Below are 12,430 nucleotides of genomic sequence, written 5' to 3'. Positions count from 1 at the left end.
TCTGCAGTCTCCTCTGCTGGGCATTGTTTTTCCTTCTTAGGTTGCGGTAATCTGCTTTCTTGGTACAGGGCCGCCCCCTAAATACTGTATTTAGGGTGCGTTTTAGGGGTCTGGCGGTCAGTAGCCAATGGGCTACTGACCTTAGGGTGACTACACCCTTGGTGTGCTCACCCCGCGTGGGGGAGTGAGCACAATCCCTAATCCTGATTGAGGAGTGCCTGCCATCTGCAAGATAGCGGGCACTGAAGAGTGGGCTTCACCTCTCCTCCCCCACCTGAGTGGTGGGGTTGGCAGAGGTAGGCACACCTTCTGGGCTGGCTAATTTTTCCCACCTGTCTTCCTGCTGAAAAGGAAGGGAGACAGGAAGGGCGCCTGCTAATGATAGCAGGAGAGGCTGGGGGTCGCATTACACAGGCTGCAAGGCCTTTGAAGCTCCCCTGCCACGGATGGATCTTCCTGGCCTGGGGGAAGTGTGAACACCTCCACCCAGGAAAGGCTTTGTTTCTGGGCTTGGGGAGCGAAGGCTCCCACCCCAGGGTCCAAAAACATGTCTCGTGGTGGGAGGCTGGGGTGTAACAGTCAGGGAACCCACTAGAGGCTGGTCATTATTCAGGGGGCATCTATAAGATGCCCTCTGAGTGCAGTTTTCATTAAATCCCACACTGGTATCAGTGTGGGTTTAATGTGCTGAGAAGTTTGATACCAAACGTCTCCTTTTTCACAGTAGCCATTATGGTGCTGTGGAGGTCGTGATGACAACCTTCCAGCACCAAATACTCTGAATGGCAGCACTGCACTTACAATGTCTAAGAATGGACTTAGGCAATGTAGGGGTACAGGGCTCATGAACCTCTACCCTCACCACTGGTATGATGCACCAAGCTAGAGGGGTGGCTTGCTATGCCAGGGTAGTGGTTTGTATGCATGGCACATAGGGATGTGTGTCATGTCGACGCTTCACTATGTTTTGTACCAAAACATGCAGCCTGCAAAGGCAGAGTGTAAAGGTAAAGGGCCTCTAAGGATGGCACAATTAGTGCTGCAGCCCTTAGAGGCCTTCCCTGGTCACAGTGCCCTAGGTGCTTGGGGTACCATTTACCAGGGGGTGGCCAGGGTGCCAATTAGGTTTGGTACAGTTTTGGGGAAAGAACACAGGCCCTGAGAACCTGATTGGCAGGGACCCAGGGCACGTCAAGTCAAAGTGCATTAGTAGTTCTGGAAAAAAGTGTGTGTTGGGGGTGGGGGGGGGTAACTGCAACAGAAACCCAGCTTCTGACAACATTCTTGCGGATCTGCTCAGCACGACCCACCAGCAAACCCATGAGTGGGAACTCAACCGCAAGTTCTCCTTACATACTTTCAAAAGTAAGAATTTCCTCAAATACACTTATTTGCCACAGCTGGAAACGTAAAATGCCAAAACTTTACCTCACAGTTACCACATCCCCTATCCAAGGGCAACGCACTATGGATGAGTTGGTCAGGGATATTTGCCAATGCTTTTCCACCTCTCTCTTTCATTCCATTTCTGGTTCAGAAACTTGGGCAAACAGCATCCCAAATGATCCGTGTAGCTCCCACCTGGGAAAGCCAACCCTCGCTCACAGCTTTACTAGATTACTTACTAGTCCCACATGAGAAGCTCGCCAACAGGCCGGACCTTTTCACTCTGGCAGATCAGACATCCAGACCTGATGATGTTCGATCTAGTGATCTAGCACCTGAGGTCTTGAATTTGGCTACCTAAACTTGCCAACAGAAGTATGGACATTCTTGAGCAAGCACACAGACCAACAACTAGAGCTTGTTATGCTTCAAAATTGAAACATTTTGTTTATTATGGTCTTCCTAAACAAATAAATCCTCTCATAGCCACAGTACAGGATATTATTTATTTGCTTCATTTCCAGAAAGTCAATTTAGCATACACGTCTTTGGATTGTATCTAGCTGCCATAGAGGCCTATCTACAAAATAGACAGCCTCTATCTTCAGGAGTCCAGTCATTAAACCATTCATGGAAGGACTTAAACAAGTTACTCTACCTCATGTTTCTCCAGCACCCTCTTGGAACGTAAATATTGTACTTGCAAAGCTCACTGGTCCTACTTTTGAGCCTTGGCATTCATGCCCTCTTTAATTTCTAATTCCCGCTCGATGAACCTTCGACCAGCCCATCTAGCGTGTCTAGCCACTCACAAAACCCTCTAAGGTTTTCCAACACTGACCATCCTAACAACCCCAGCACGTCTCCCGGCCCTGCCAACAGAATCGTCCGTAGACCTTTGGTCTCCTCCCAACTAGCTCCCCAAGTCGACTGTGTCACTAATACGCCTCCAAAGACCTACGATATAGGTCGAGCTAGCCCTTCCAGCCCTCAAACCAACCCGCTAAGGGGCTCTAATACAGTTCATCCTAACCCCTCTATCACATCTCCCGGCCTTGCCAGCAAAAACACCCCAAGACCATTGCCCCTCCCCGCTAGCTCCCCACCTGGACTGGGAGACTGGTTCACCTCCAATGATCTACGATACAGGTCGAGCTAGGCCTTCCACCCTTTGACCTACACGTGCCGATAGAACTTCTCCTAAACCACTTCCCCCCTGCCCTTTAGCACCTCCATCTTATATGGACCTCGAATCCCTGCACTCCAGAGCTGCCAAACTAACCCAGAGCATTCATATTTCCATTCTGGACCTAATTAACCTCCTTCACCTCGCTGAACTCTTTCGCCAACCTCATGCCCTGCCAAACTCCACCACCCCGCATACCACAGAGTTCACTAAACAGCCTCTTCCGCTACCTTTGAGACATCTCGCTCCCGCATGCAACCTTACCACCTCTCAGAGGAGTAAACCTTTGCTCTTGTCCTCTCCTACAACTCTACTCTTGCCATTCCTAGTCTGCTTGACCTCACTGAAATGGAAATCCTTGCCATCCTCCAAAACTACAACTCTACCCCAGCTACCCATTATCCTCTTGCCGTGGAGGCCGAACATGCTATCCGCACGATCACTATCAACCCCAACAGACCAGCAACCCTCCACAACAGAAATGTGTTCAAAAGTAATCCAGCGACTGTTCACCTGTCTGCCCAGTCTCCTGAAACTCCCTCCAAATCTGCTGTGTCTGGTCTCTTAATCAACTGCTGATCGGCAGTTAAGCACGCTGCCGATATTGCAGGCCTTATCCTGTACAAAAATGTAGACTTAGCAATCCTAACAGAATCTTGGCTCAACGAATCCTCATCTCCATGCCTGGAGCTCCTAGTCCCTCCCAGCTACAACATTGCAAGGCTGGATAGGCAATCTAACAAGAAAGGAGGAGGCATCGCCTGCATCTACCGCTCTAACCTTCTGGTCACAGAACTTCTGGCAGAGACCACCGAATCCTGCAAATACCTCGCCCTCGATATCCGGAGCAACTCCACCCCACTGTGTAACCTCTTTTACCACTCCCCAGGCATGAACGACTCCTTCACCGACCACCTAATGGAAATCATCACAGCTAAGATCTCCACTAACACTAAAGATATTTTCCTTGGTGATTTTAACTTGCACTGGAATGATCCCAAGGATCCGCAACGCCATAAAAGACCTCCTGACTGATCAAGCCCTGACCCAAGCCTGCTCACTCCCAACTCACTCAAAAGGGAGCATTCTTGACTGGATCATCTCTAAAAAAAATCAACAGTCAAGCTTATCTCTATAGACCCATGTGACTGGTCTGACCACCACGCCATCACCTTCCTCCTACCTGGCACCAACAAGACAAGGGCACAGCAACCAATGATTCCTAAATGCTGGATCAGAGACACCAAGAACCTGAACCTCAGGGAACTTGAGACTCGCTGCAAATCACTCGCATATCACAACAGTCAGTGGCCTCAACGATCACTACTTTGCGACAATATTTAACATCCTGGATGATCTAGCCCCACTAACACTTAAAAGAGCCCAAATCAAAGTCAGAAACTCCTGGTTCCCAGGATCCCTCAACAATGAGATCCCACCGGCAATCGGAAAGAATATGGAGGCAGCACCCCTCTGCTGCACGTCTAAAACTTCTCCACGAGGCCAGAAATGTCTATAACAGGAACACCCTCAATTCAAAAAAAGAATAAGAGAAGGCCAAGAACAGACACCACAAGCTCTTCGAACTGGTCAAACACCAATCTAATAAACTGGCCAAAACATCGAAAGAAACCCCCATGTCTCTTATATCCTCCGAGGAATTCTCCTCTTTCTTCGCTGACCAAATCAAACCCCATGGAATCGAACTCCGCTCTGCCACATACTCTCAACCCCTTCCTGACCTGCCTCCTCCTGCTGTGACGCCCCTACAGGCTCCACCTAAAAAACAAGCTCTCTGGACCGACTTCTAAGTCTATGACAAAGACTCAGTCTCTAAAATCTTATCTTCCTTAAAACCGAATTACCATTTTAATGACCCGCTCCCTTCCAACTGTCTAGCTGCCGTCGCCCAATCCATTATTCCTAGCTGGACTGCAATAATTAACGCCTCTCTCCGGCAGGGTTCGATGCCTAACTCTCTAAAAGCCGGCCAAGTCCTCCCCATTTTGAAAAAGCCGTCGCTGACTCCAGCTTCCCCTGACAACTTCAGACCCATCTCCAACATCCCCCTCCTAGCCAAAGTTCTGGAGAAGGGTGTGCAACAGCAGCTAAGTCAAGACATCAACAACTTCCACCTACTCGATGACTTCCTATCCGGATTTAGACCTGGGCACAGCACTGAAACCACCATGCTCCACATCATTGATGATGCCCTCCAAGCCCTTGACCAAGGCAAAACATGCCTCCTAATCTATCCTCGGCCTTCGACACGGTCAACCATGAAAAACTACTTGAGTGCCTCAAACTCAGGATAGGATTGGATGACACTGTTCTAGAATGGTTTATGTCCTTCCTCCTAAACCAATCACAGCGATTCCTAATCAACGGCAAACTGTCTGCACCCTCCCCGGTCACGGTTGGAGTCCCTCAAGGTTCAACTCTGTCCCCCACCCTCTTAATCCTTTACCTAGAACCGCTGGCCGAAGTGCTACGCATCGCAAATATCTCCTACCATATGTATGCTGATGACACTCAGATCTACATCAGAGCCTCATCTCGAAGAGATTCTCTCCCTGAACGAAGCCCTGAAACTCACTGTCCAATGGCTCGCCTCCAATCATCTGAAACTCAACGCTAAGAAAACTGAATATCTCCTCATTTCCCCTCCTAATACCAACCGCGAGATTCAATAATGGATTAACACTATCACAGCCTTAAATTGCCCCCCGACCATCATGGACTGTGCCAAATCCCTGGGAATTACCCTTGACAGCAACCTGAACATGCGGGACCACATCAATTCGATGGGCAAATCAGCCAGATTCCACCTGAGCTACCTTCGGAAACTGAAATCCTTCCTTGAAAATGGCTGTCCAAGCACTCATCTCTAGACTGGAATATGGCTGCTCTACCCTCTCAGGTTTACCCAAAATCTCCCTGGCACCTTTAAAGGCATGTCTCAATGAGGCAGCCAGACTACTTAACGGCTCAAGGAAATTCAACCATATTTCCCCACACCTAAAGCTCTGAACTGGCTTCCCTTTGAAGCAAGAATACAGCTCAAGCTAGCATGCATCACACACAAGGCTCTATACTCAAACTCCCCTCCATATCTTGCATGGAAACTTGTAATTTCCGGAGAAATCAGAAACTCGCGGGTTGCCAGAGACCTCTTGCTCCAATCTGCACGCTTTCGGGAAAAAAAACATTCAATCAGGCTTTCTCTGGAGCCTCTCCAAGAATATGGAACTCTCTTCCACCTGACACCAGAAAAATCCCTTCTCTGGCCCACTTCAAAAAGGACGCCAAGACCTTTCTTATGAGTAAATTCCTTGTTTAAACTTTGCCCTCAACCACCGCTATGGCCCTGATCTATGTCTGTCTATTGCCTCTTCTCAGATTACCTAGTCACCTCACCCTGTAAAGCGCTCTGTTACCCTAACGGGTCAAGTGTTCGCTCTATAAAACACAGTAATAAAAACAGATTTGAACAAAACACAGTAATAAATAAATAAATAATAAATAAAATATTTGCTAAAGATTACCCAATTTAAGTGGGGAAGCCACGATTTGTCCACGTTGTCAGGTTTCACTTAGTACAAATCAGTGAGTAAATAGGTATTGATTTGTCCTACAAATGAAGAGCGGGAGGAATACGGGCAACTGCCGCAATATTAGAATCCGGGAATCCCGCATTGATTGTATAGATACTTTTTCTTAACTAGGTGTCCTATTTGATAAAGACCTATCATGGAGCCCCGCAATAAAGACTAGGACACTGCTTTTTAGAAGAGCCTATATGTCTCTGTGTAAATTCACCATAAGATTAGGTATAAACCCGCCACAAGAAATGCTTACTATTTATAGGGAAAAAGGTGTAAGCAAAGCTCTATATGGCGCTGGTATATGGGGCTATGTAAATTGCACTACAATACAATCAGTGGAAAATGAGTTCCTAAGGTACCTGCTTGCCCTACCTTAAATCTGCTTCAACCTTTGTGTGTCACGCAAAGTTGGGGGTATCTGTTCTTGTTGATCAAATTAGAATCCAACCAATTCTGCTGTGGCATAAGGTATGGTCATCAGAGCATACTGCTTTTCAACCAGCTCGTGATCAGGGATTCTCTAAGGTCAACCCTTTACTCTAAAATCCCATGGCTAAGATATATAGAATGTTTCTGTCAGGATCTGCGGCGTCCTGAATAATATACTAGTCCTGAACGTCTGGCCGAATTAAGTAGGAAAGATCTGAAGGCTAATTGCCTAATGCATCAGGAGAGTGTTAGGATCGCCGTAGAATTGTTAAAACTAACTGTTTTAAGGAACTAGCTCATTTTAACAAGTTACAATATGCAATTAGACCTGAGATCTGTACCTCATCAAAAACATAGGCATATACTAACTTGTTTTAGATTGGATATTATCCACCGTTTGGTCACTTTCCCTGAACAAAATTATTGGTCCTCTAACCAGTCAAAATGCCCTTGTGATAATGTTTCAACACAGACTACAATGCACGTGGTATTCTTTTGTAAATTTTATAAAAAGTGGAGGAAATTTTATATATTAAGCTTTTTAAAACATTGTGGATTCACTGATTATCCCCCGGCATACCTTTTTTTGCTGTCTCTGCCCACAGTAGATATCTGTATAAGAATGTCATCTTTTTTATGGAGTGTTTGTTATGCAAGGAAGACCATATTATTATAGGGTATAGATACTGTGGGAAACAACTGCTAAAGAACTTGCGAGTAATTTGACGTGTTGTGTTACTTTTATTACGGTTTTATATATAATTTTAGCAACATATACTATAGTAAACAAACAAATATAGAATTGTATGGTGACCCAGATATGAGGTTTTTATGTTCCCGTACTTTCTAATATGTTTACATTGTCAGAATCCTCCTTGTAATGGACATAAGTCAGCGCATGAAGGGACATTGAATGAACTGGTTCTACATATGATACATGATTTTAAATGTATTTGCATTCCTTCAAATATTATATGTGTACATTTTAGTGATAGTGAAATATTAATGAAACTGGATTAAAAATGTACTGTTTTCTTCTTATATGTGCTTGTTATTGCCAAATGTGCTTTTATGGTCTAATATATTTTTGACCGAATAAAGATGAAGAACGAATGATTTGTCCAACCTTATGTTAAGGCTTTGTTTTTAACTTTTGGTGCATTTTTTATCAGTTTTTATATAGCGCAAACTCTACCTGGGAGATTAAGTGCTTTACCCAGAATCACAGGATGTTGGGCAGAGTCTTGAACCTGGTTAATGAGTTCCATAAGTCAACAGCTCTGGCCATAATGCCACATCAGGCAGAAGCCACATGAAGGCTCAGCTTGTTATGGGATCGAGGTACCAACAGGACCTCAAGCTGAGCCAGAGCCAGGCTTCAGGATCAAGCCTGGCTCGAGCTTTCAGTGGCTTGCCCATTTTTAGTTCTGTGGCATCTACATCTGTGTATCTATGCGGCAGACCCTTCTCCACCCAAAGCTCACTGTGGTGACAGACGTGACCCTCCTGGGTTGGAGTGGTCATCCAGGAGAGGTGGCGATCAGAGTACTTCGGTCTCAGGAGGTAGCTCTTCTTCACATCATCTTTATGGCATTGAGAGCTATCCGCTTGGTATTGAAAGCCTTCCTCCCATCCATCAAAGGAGGTCTTTTTAAGTTGTTCACAGCCATGTGGTATTGCAACAAATAGGGTGTAGTGGGGTTTTGGATCCGGTGTCAGGAGGCTTTTCGCCTCTGCGCTTGGCTGTAGTGTCAAGACATCTTCCTGGTCGTGCAACACCTGATAGGCTCTCTGAACACCAGGGTGAACAAACTCAAGCTGTTGTCTTGTGGATCACAAATGGAGTCTACAGCCAGAGGAGGCACAAGGTTTTTTTGGTGTATGGCATGAACATTGGCTAGACTGTTTGCCTCTGCTGGGAATGCCCAATGTCAGCACTTTTGATCATTGGACTTTCTAAAGCAGTTCTCCCTCAGAGACTCATTTAGTCTTGAGTAGTGTTTAGGACTCCTGTACGCTTTTCCACCCATACCACTCCTGACCCAAGTTCTCAAAAAGATCAGGACAGACCGGGGAAATTCATCCTAGTGGCTCTGGATTGATTGAGCACGGCGAGTATGGTATCCAGAACTCCTGAGCAACTGTCTTCCTGTCACACTGTCCCTTGATGAGGGTCCCCCATGCATCAGAGCAGGGTACTGCTCCCAAACCTGTGCACACTCCACCTTTATGCATGGAAATTGAGCAGAGACGGTTGTGAGTTTTTGATCTCCCTTCTGAAGTTTGTGATGTTGTCTTGGCTGCCGGCAATCCTTCCACTAAAACTATTGATACCTGCTGTTGTGATATGTTCGTGGCTTGGTGTTTCAAAGGCCATGTAGAGCCCGTTTCTGCACCTCTTGCAGTGGTTCTGTTCATGTTTTGTTTAGCCCAAAGAGGTCTTGCTCTGGGCACCATTAATGGTTATTTGTCAGCCATTTTAGCTTTCTTGCGGCTGACTGGTCAACCCACCCTATTTAAATTACCTGTTGTAACTCTGTTCTTGAGAGGTTTACAACACTTTTTCCACCTAATTCTTTTGTGATGCCCAAATGAAATCTCAATTTGGTTCTTAACTTTCTTTTGTGTTCTCCCTTTGGACCCCTGCATAGCTGTCCTTTGCAGGTATTGACTGAACAGTGTTCCTGGTGGCTATTACATCACCCAGGAGAGCCCGTGAGCTTCAGCCTTTGTCGACCAAACCGTCATACTCCAACTTATTATCTGGCAAACTGATCCTTTGGACGCATTCCTCTTTCCTCCAGAAAATGGTCACTCCCTTTCTGATTGGCAAGAGCATCACTCTGCTGGTGTTCTGCCTCATCTGTCCAAGGAGGAGGAAAGAGCTGTGTAATTCTAGATTCATCACACCAAAGATCATCAGGTGGACGATCAGCTCTTAATTGGTTTCACTGTAGCGAAGAAGGGCAGAGCTGTGCAGAAACAAGCCATCTCCAGATGGATAGTACTCTGCATAAAAACAACACCCTGAGGTCTTTCGGGCTCACTCCACCAGGGCCAAAGCTACAACTACTTCATTGGAATGTGGGTGTACCTGTCCTGGACGTCTCTCCATATGTTTACAAAGCACTACTGCTTGGACGACTGACCATCGTGATGGCGTTTCACTTGTTCGGTCATTCAGGACTTTTTGGTCTAGGCTAGTTCGCAAACTCGCCTCCAAAAGGTATTTCTTGGGTATCTATTCTACGATGAGAAACCTGCTGTTTGAGGCCTCTATCATAAAGAACAAGTTACCTTCAGTAACACCTTTTCTGGTTGAGACTATCGAACTGCAGATTCCTCGCGCCCCTTCCTGATATACTAACTGGGCTCTTTTCACAAAATATCTCTTTAAACAGTGCACACTGGTCAAATCAGTAATGTTGCTTTTTACGTGGCTCTGTAGTTTTGGTGCTGAACTAGTCACAAAAGAAACGGATGTCTGCATGCCAGGGTGGTGTGTATATGGCACCCCAATGTCACTTTGAACACAGCTTTCACAGGGCTGAACGATGCCAGCTCCCAGTGCACATAGGTACTGCTCAAGATTTTCTGGATCCAGTCTGATGGCTGGGGAATATTCTTAGATGAGGAATCTGAAATTAGTCTCTATCAGAAAAGGTATCACCGAAGGTAACTTGTTCTTCTCAGCAATTCATGACATTGCATGTGTTTTCTAACTCTAATCCGTTCACATCTACCTCTCTACAAACACCCACCTTGTGAGCACACTTTGTTGCTCCCTCATTCCCCACCTCCTAAGCTCATCAATTGTTTTCCTCTCCCTTTCCTTGCTTTTCTATTCTTTCATTTTTTTAAACCTTTTCTCTCCAAGCATCAAATGCCTTCTTTGCTCCCTTGCGCCCCGCTCACACTCTCTTGTTTTCCCGCAACCACTCATCCATTGCCCTCCCCCACCCCCATCCCTCTCAGTCCTTTTAAAATAATTTATTTCGAATATATGATTTTTGGAGCGCCCGTTGCTGCTATTTAAAGATGAAGAACGAATGATTTGTCCAACCTTATGTTAAGGCTTTGTTTTTAACTTTTGGTGCATTTTTTATCAGTTTTTATATAGCGCAAACTCTACCTGGGAGATTAAGTGATTTACCCAGAATCACAGGATGTTGGGCAGAGTCTTGAACCTGGTTAATGAGTTCCATAAGTCAACAGCTCTGGCCATAATGCCACATTAGGCAGAAGCCACATGAAGTTTACTCAAAATAATGTTTCACCTAGAATTCAATCATATAAACTTTGTAGTTAAGCAAAGAAATGTATTCTAATAATACAGCTGATTTAGTAAAATTTCTAATATACTCTAGACTTATGGGTGCTTGGGTGCTTTTAATTAAACCAGAAAAGAATAGTAACTACATACACAGTGTAATAATTTGTAGGCCACATAGAAATTGTACAAATGTCACATGCAAGATGCACTAAGCAGACAAATGTGAATCAATGAAATGGCTAATTATTTTGAACCAGCGATAATTGGTGTGTTGCTTTGTTGTCAAAGACGTTTCGAACTCATTAGAAATGTCAATTTGTCTTCATGACAATTAAATAACAGGACACCTGATTAAAAGGTAGCGACAAGTGTGTTTTTGATTGGATGAAAGAACCAGGATGTGCAAGATTTCCATTGACACTTAGACTGTGATAGAAAAATGTGCTCACTCTGACCGGCCAGTGCAGAATCCAGGCTGCCGGAATTCTCACTGCTGTAAATAGTGGCAGTTCACTGTCCTCCCACTTCCTGCCTTTGGACTGATGTAGCCAGCGGCAGCCTAGATTATACTCTGGCCTCTCGCTGCATGTATTAATTACTAAGAGGACATTTGTTCCCTACTAGCTGACCCACAGGGTCGAAGTGCACGTCAGTTGCCCATGGTGACACCATTCGTTGCAGGCACAACCGAGAGAGTACATTTTATCTATAGCTCAGCACTTGGGACACTTCATACTTGTTGATTTGTCTGCTTATTGCACCTTGTATGTACCATTTGTATGATTTTTATGTGGTCTTCAAATTACTACACTTTTCTGGTTTAATGAAAAGCACCAATAAGGCTAGAGTGTATTAGTGGTTTTACTATATTAATTGTATACTTAAAATATATTTCTTTGCTTATCTACCAAATTTGTATGAATGATTTTCAGGTGAACCATTGTTTTGAGTACATACTGAATGTACAGGTTCTACTAACATAAGACCTGCTACTTTCATTTACTGCTGGTCACTCTGCATTTCCAAATGTGCCTTTGTGCAAGTAAAATGCAATTCTTTATATGTACTGATCCAAATGGCATCCACTATGCTGGATTAGTAAATAAAAAGCAAATGAAAATGTTGCCCATGTGATTCTGTAGACAGGTGCATACATTATCCTGCATGTGTGTGCCTGTGGAATGACACAGCCACACCATTGCAACTTTTTGTTTTCATCCCCCAAATCACTCCCCAACTCAAATAGTGTCAGAAAAAAGAATTGGCAAGTCCAGTGGGTTAAAAAGGAGAGATCTTTTGGCTTTGCCTATTATTGTTGTCATTGATCATTTTCTCACAGCTGTTTTTCTCTTACCTACTTATTTCAGTATTTCTGACCTACACTGGCTTTGACAAAAACGCTCTAGTAATAAGACTGCTCTACATAGTTAATAATTACCGTAAGGATAGGGTTTGATGGTGTCCAGAATCTGCTCCTGCGGCTTCTATTCAGAGTTTAATGCCTTGCTGTGTTGTACACCCACATGTATTGATTATGAAAATGGAAGCAAG

General features: G+C 44.8%; 1 protein-coding gene across 5 annotated transcripts in view; it reads left to right on the top strand.

Moving 5' to 3' along the window:
• Positions 1 to 12,430, top strand: part of TCP11 (t-complex 11) — a 576,996-nt gene that overhangs the window by 496,447 nt on the left and 68,119 nt on the right. The gene's annotated exons all lie outside the window — the stretch shown is intronic.

Source organism: Lissotriton vulgaris, chromosome 5 (genome assembly GCF_964263255.1).
Source record: "Lissotriton vulgaris chromosome 5, aLisVul1.2, whole genome shotgun sequence".
In the NCBI taxonomy this organism is placed as follows: Eukaryota; Metazoa; Chordata; class Amphibia; order Caudata; family Salamandridae; genus Lissotriton; species Lissotriton vulgaris.
Note: the sequence above shows the minus strand (reverse complement) of the source record. Positions and strands in the feature narration are given on the sequence as shown.